Genomic DNA, 6,851 nt, shown 5'->3' on the forward strand with positions numbered 1-6,851 from the left:
CCTGGCGTCCCTTCTGTCCTAGACAGAGTTCTGCCCAGCTTCAAGGGAAGGGAGCATAGATCTCATTTTTCAATGGGAGGAGTGTCACTATCACTTTGCAGGAAGGGTTTGTAGGATAGGAGACCTTGTTGTGGCCACCTTGGAAAATACAGTTTGCCGCAACTATGGAAACCCAACCAATACCTGCCCCTTTGGATCCAGGCCAAATATCCTGTCTTCCTGCAGATCTGCCCTCACTTCTATCTTCCAAATCAGAAATGGTTTCTTTTTGTGATAGCACTCATGGCTTTATTACACTGGAAACTCCTTGAGGGCAAGGATGGGCTCTTTCAAATTTTATAAGGAAATTATAAATAAATGAAACAGCTTAGTGTGGTGACTAAGACAGCAGGCCCTGCCATCAAACGACTTTGGTTCAAAGTGCCATTTGCCAGAGACAGGATCTTATGCAAGTTACTAAAGGTCAATATGCCTTGATGTCCTCATTTGTGATATGGGTATAATATTACTATCTTTCACCCATGGAGTTGTTTTGAGAACTAAAAATAATACACAAAAAGCATATATAGTGCCTGGTAAGTCGTATGTGTTCAGTGGTTAGTGGATTTTGTTCGTTATTAATTACTATTAATTATGATAATAACATCCCCTTCAATAACATACACTAATAAATGTGACGGTTAATTTTCTATGTCAACCTGACTGAGCCATGGGGCGCCCAGATATTTGGTTAAACATTATTCTAGATGTGTCTGTGAGGGTATTTCCTGATGAGACTAACATCTGAATTGGTGGGCTGAGGACAGCAGAGGGCCCTCTCCAGTGTGGGTTGTGCAGCATTCAATCCGTTGGAGACCTGAATAGAACAAAAGGGGGGGTAAGGGAGAATTTGCTCCCTCTGCCTGTTTTGGAGCTGGGACATTGGTCTTCTGCACTTGGGCTGAAACTGATACTATTAGCTCTTGTGCCGTCAGTTCTCAGGCCTTTGGACTTGGACTGAAACTATCAGTTCTTCCAGGTCTGCAGCTTTCAGAGGGCATATCATGGGACTGCCCAGCCTCTAGATTCACATGAGCCAATTCCTCACAATAAATCTGTCTCTGGGTAGATAGACGTAGATATAGGGACATATATCCTATTGGTTCTGTTACTAATCCAGTAAGCACTAGTTCACTTTTATTCATAGCATTTATCAGTATATCTGAAATTATATAAACAAATACAACACATAATGTTTATTTCAGGAGCAGCACCGCTTTCACTTTCACCAAAATCTAAGAGATGGTCCTCATAGGGGATGAGTAGGCGAGATAGTCAACGACACCCGGTGATGGGAAGGAATGGAACAGAAGGAACTTGCACAGACATCTGTGACGGTCCCTCCCAACAGGGCCTCTGTGCCTGAGTAGCATCAGCATCTATAAGACCTGCGCTGTCTTGTAGCCACTTTTGAAACTTACATCAATTTAAATTTAAAAACTGATACTCAAATTCAGTTATTGGAAAACTTTTAAGTATGTTTAGAACAACTTGGGTATGGGAACCTACCTTTTCAATAGCAAATTTTACAAAATCTAAAGGCACAGCAAATATTTCTGGTGAACACTTAGCGCGTGAATTCAAACATGATAGAAGTGTAAAACATCAGATTTCAAAGACTTAGTAGCAAAAAAAAGGGTGTAAAGGATCTCAATAATTTTTGTGTTGATTATATGTCCTAGTGATCATATTTAGCTCTATTGACTTAAATAAAACATAAGATTAAGATTAACTGCATTACTGCAAATTCATCAAATTGTAATATTAAATATGCACAGCTTTTTGTATGTCAATCATACCTCCACAAAGTGGTTTTAAAAAAATTAGTTGCATTTGTTTCCTTTTGCTTCTTTTTTTTTAATGCTGCTACTAGGACATTCCTGTGTAGCTTGCATTATATTTCTACTAGACATTTCCTGGTGTGACACACCACATCTGGGAACCTTGGCTAACAAAGGAGCAAGCAGCAGCTGGCTTGGGGTTGGAAGAGTGTGACATCATCCTAACATCTCTCCTGCCTGAATTCTGGGCAGGACTCAAGCTGTCCAGACTTTAGGGCTAAAACTGGTGAATGTGAAGGACGGGCCCAGGCAAACAGCCTGCCCTTGGGTCAGAAAATCTCTTACTGCCCAGGCCGAGGCCCTGCTGGCCCAGGGAACCACTGGTGTTATCCTCATCTTACCTAGAAGTTACCCAGAGATGGTGGGCAGAGCATAAAAGACAGGGACAGAATACTATGTAAAGTTTCAATGGTGACCAAGAGAAGAACTAAGATAGTGATACATACAATAAAGGGGGAATGGTGGTATCAGTGAGTTAAATCTTCATTTATCACAAAGCCAAGAGATAATGTTGACACCTGATCAAATGAAATAGTGGAATCCACTTATTATTCAGAGATACAGTGGAAATCACTACAAAAATCTGATATGGTTAAAAGTGGTTACCCCTAAACTGTACGTTTACGTGTAATGTTCTTTTCTTTAATTTGTTATATTTCAAAATTACTGTAAAAAAAAAAAAAAAAGTGGTTGCCCCTTAGGGGCAGATTTGGGGGCAGGGAGACCCAAGGGAAGGCTGGGCAGGGGACCGTGGTCTTTAGTGTAAGCTCTGCTGTACTAGTTGCTATTTTAACAATGTGAATGTGTCTTTACTTACAAAAAATTCCAATACAGTAATGTGTGGCTGGTACGGCTTGTTCCTCCTCACGTTTATAGCCCTGGCTGGAATTGTGGACGCAGAGAATGGAGAGCACAAGGTTCGTGTTCATTGTGCAGGTGGGCAAAAGAGGTTGGTGTCTTAGCAAAGCCAGAGCCCACGGTGGAGAACCTGGGGCACTCCCGGGCTCCTACCCCAGCATTCCTCCCACAATGCACACTTTCAGCATAAAATGTCAGCAAGGCTGACGTGATAGGATTACCTGTCCCCAGGTAGCCATTTCTTTGGGACACTGGGTGCTCATAATTGAAGGAATCTGGGTCATAGCCTGGGGCTTCGCTTCTTTCCATCAAGAAGGCAAAGTATGTTCACACACTTCAGATCTATTTGATTTCTTTTGAAATCTCTTAGAGTGAGTGTAATTGTTATTCCTATACTTTTGAGTAGGAATACAATTTTGCACATAGTATTAAATTTGAAAAGGCAAACAGAGAAAAGTCTCCCTCACACCTCTTTCCCCAGGTCAGCACCGTTACCAGCTGCCTTTGCCTCTTTCCAGAAATATCCTACCCATCATGTATCCAGAAGCATGTACATATAACAGAATTTTTCTTATTCTAAGAGATTTGTAGTATTTTTCTTCATTGCAGCCCACAAGTATCAGAAGACTCTTGCCAAGTTGTTACTTAAAAGAGGGGCATGGTGATAAGCCCTCACAAACATGCACACACACACACACACACACACACACACACACACACATACACACTCAATACCATTAGCCACAAGGGCAATGCAAATGAATGAAATACCCTCTAGAAAACCGCCAAAGTGACTAAAATAAAAAAGACTGATTAGGAAAAAAAGACTGATAACACCAAGTATTAGAGGGAATACATTCCTGATAGGAATATGAAATGGGACAATTACCTTGGAAAAAAGTTTCACAGTTTCAGTTTCCTATAAAATGGAACACACCTCACCTATGACACAGCAATTCCACTCCTAGGCACTTACCCATAAGTGAAAGTGCACGTCTAAAAAGATGTACAAGAATGTTCTCAGCAGCTTTATTTATAATAGCTCAAATTGGAAACACCCTAGATATCCATCAACAGGCAATCAATAAACCATGATATATCCTATAATGTATTACTACTCAACAGTAAAAAGGAAGGAATTTCTGATATTCACAAAATGAATGAATCTCAAAAGCATTATGCTGAGGGGAAGAATTCAGATACAAAAGAGTACATACTGTATGATTCTTTTTATATGAAGTTCTAGAACAGGCAAAATGAACCTGTGAAAATGATCACACTGTTGTTTCCTTTGGAAATGGGTGCAGAGATTGGGAAGAAACATGAGAAATTTCCTAGGATGATGGTCATGTTTTACATCTTGATGGAGTTTGCATTACACAGGTGTATATATTTATCAAAATTGAGTGAGTGGTAAATTTAAGATTTGTGCATTTCATTGTATGTAAGTTTTTACCTAAAAAAACAAGTGAACTATACACTGGTATAATTATATGTATGCTGAAATGTTGACAGGTGAAATGTACTGATTTCTGTCATTTGAAATGCACCAAAAAATTAGATGAATTGTTTAATGGATAAATGGACAGATGTGTAATAATGTGTAGTAAAATGTTCATTGTAAACTTTAGATGGATATATGGATGTTCATTGTACATTCCTTTCAACTTTTCTGTGTGTTTGAAAAATTTCGTAACAGAATGTGGGGGAGTAAAAGAGAAATATACAAGGGAGTGTAGCCATTCAATCATGAAGTACTTCTCTATTGTCTTATTGCTACCTTCTCGCTGTTATCACATCCTTGCTCTGCCATCAGAGCTGAGCTGGTCAACAAAAGTGCTGCTTTGTCTTTCATTATCCCTGGCTGATCACCCTGGGGAAGTGGCCAGGAATACAGACCAGTGTCCCTGCTCCAAAGTGGGTGGGTCATACAACAGTCACCATGGGGAGGGGCACGGGAAGGAATCTGCTCTGTTGTAGCTCCAGTTTCTGCCTCACAGCCTCTTTTGGTTTATTTCTTCCTACTGGAGGAACTCATGTTCCAGGAGCTTCCGGGATATGGTGTGTGGGAGGTAAAACTTTTTGAGAATTTGTCTGAAAAAATTCTCATCTTACACCCACTTGATCAATAGTTTGGCTGTGAGTAGAATTCTTGGTTGAAAACCATTTTTCTTCAGAATCTTAAAGGCAATGTTCCACCAGTGTAACTGTTGGCAAACCTGAAACCATTCTATTTCCTGTTTCCTTACGATTTGTGTTTTCTCTTTGGGAGCTTGTAGGATCTTATCTCTTCCCATTGCTCTGCAGTTTCACAATGGTGTACTTAGGGGTGGGTCTATTTTCCTTCACTGGGCTGGCACTTTCCCTTCAGGACTGGGAAGTTTCCTTGCGTATATTCATGGATGTTTTCCTCCTTTGCTTTTTTTCTCTTTTTGTTCTTCCTTTTCTATTATAGGACATTATTAGGATGGTTGGGTCTCCCAGGCTGGTTCCTTAATGCTCTCATTGTTTTCTATTTTCTAGCTCTCCATGTCTTTTGTATCTTCTGAGATTTCTTCAACTTGATGTTTCAAACCCTCTGGTTTTTCCTGCTAGCTTGCTTTTCCGAGTTGTTCTTTTTTTCAAAATCATCTGAACTTTTAAAAAAAATTTAAAAAACAGCCCTCCTTTCTTATTCATGGATGAATTATCTTATCTGAAGATATTAATAGCCTTAAAAAAAAAAGTTTCCTTCTCCCTGCCCTGTTTTTTTCCCCTCAAATTTATTTATTTTGATTTCTAGCTTCCAGTCTGGAAGTTTCCCTCATATATCTTTTAATCCATGGTTGTCTGTTGCTGATCAGAAGTGGGAAACTAAGAGTTAATGGGATGCTCTGAAGGAGTGGGGGCTTCCTGGCGACCCCTCCCCATGTTGGGGTCTGCCTTCCAGTCTGCACCCTCCGACTCTAAATGGCTTCAGGAGCCATGAAGGAAGGGGATCGAGAGGTTCCAGATTCAGCCCAGCCTCCTAAATCCCTTTGTTTTGTTTTCCAGGCCCTGTGTCTCCCCCTCCAAATACTCTCTGGTTTACCTTCTCTAGAGAGGAACCTCTAGTCTTTTGTAAGGGAGGAGGGAGGAGGCCACCTTGCCTGTACGGGATAAGAAGCGATGCAGACTGCCTGCGGCTGCTTCTTAGCTTTCATCCCATCTTCCTCACCCCACTCTCCTGTCACCCCCACTTCCACAGGTACCTGGTGCCGCCAGCGCCCAGCCCTTTGGTGATTCTCTGGTGAAGAACTGGTGTTGATTGGCCTTTCTCAATGCTAGTCTAGGTGGCTAAGTCAGTTTCAACCAGTCTGTCGCCTCTTTCCAGCTTCCAGTATCTGTTTTCTCTATACTTTCTGTTCTAGGATTATGTTTGTTTTGTTTTGTTTTATATCCCTTTCCTGACGTTCTAGTGGTGATTTGGGTACAAGTGAAATGAGATACTTGCATGTAATGCATCATGTTAACTTGGAAATGAATACTATATGTTCACTTACCTATAAAGCGTCTCCCCAGCTAGAAGGTAAACTCCCTGATGGCAGGGAACTCTTTTGTTCATCTCACACTTCCAACACCTACAGTGACTAGAACAGAAAAAAATGATTGACCTTGATTAAGGGAACTAAGTAGGCCATATGATGGCACATATAAGAGGCACTTGAGAAATAACTATGTAGCATATTCAGAAACACACATGGTCTAATATTTTAGTTTTAACTTTAACTTTTTTGGACCGTTGGTCACCATGGATAACATTACAATAAACACTCAAAGCCAAACTTGGGAAAGTTTTAAGTTAACTAAGTTTTAGCTTAAAGCTAATTTTCCCATGTGGATTGTACATTCGTTTTGTTATTTTATAGTCACAGTGCAACGTCTAATACGGTGGACTTTCACTTTATCAATCTACAGAAATAATGATCTGAATGTGGTTGTGTCATGTATTGGCTGAACAATTCATGTCCTGTCATAATAAAGTCCATACTCAAGGCTGTCTTCTGTAATCCAGCCTGTGATTACTTAGATTCTAGACCTGGGACAGCCAAGTGTTTAGCTCCCTCTATGTCCCATCTGAAGACAGTCCTCAGC

Source organism: Rhinolophus sinicus, chromosome 5, assembly GCF_057876585.1.
Source record: "Rhinolophus sinicus isolate RSI-liver-muscle chromosome 5, RSI-T2T, whole genome shotgun sequence".
Taxonomy (NCBI): domain Eukaryota; kingdom Metazoa; phylum Chordata; class Mammalia; order Chiroptera; family Rhinolophidae; genus Rhinolophus; species Rhinolophus sinicus.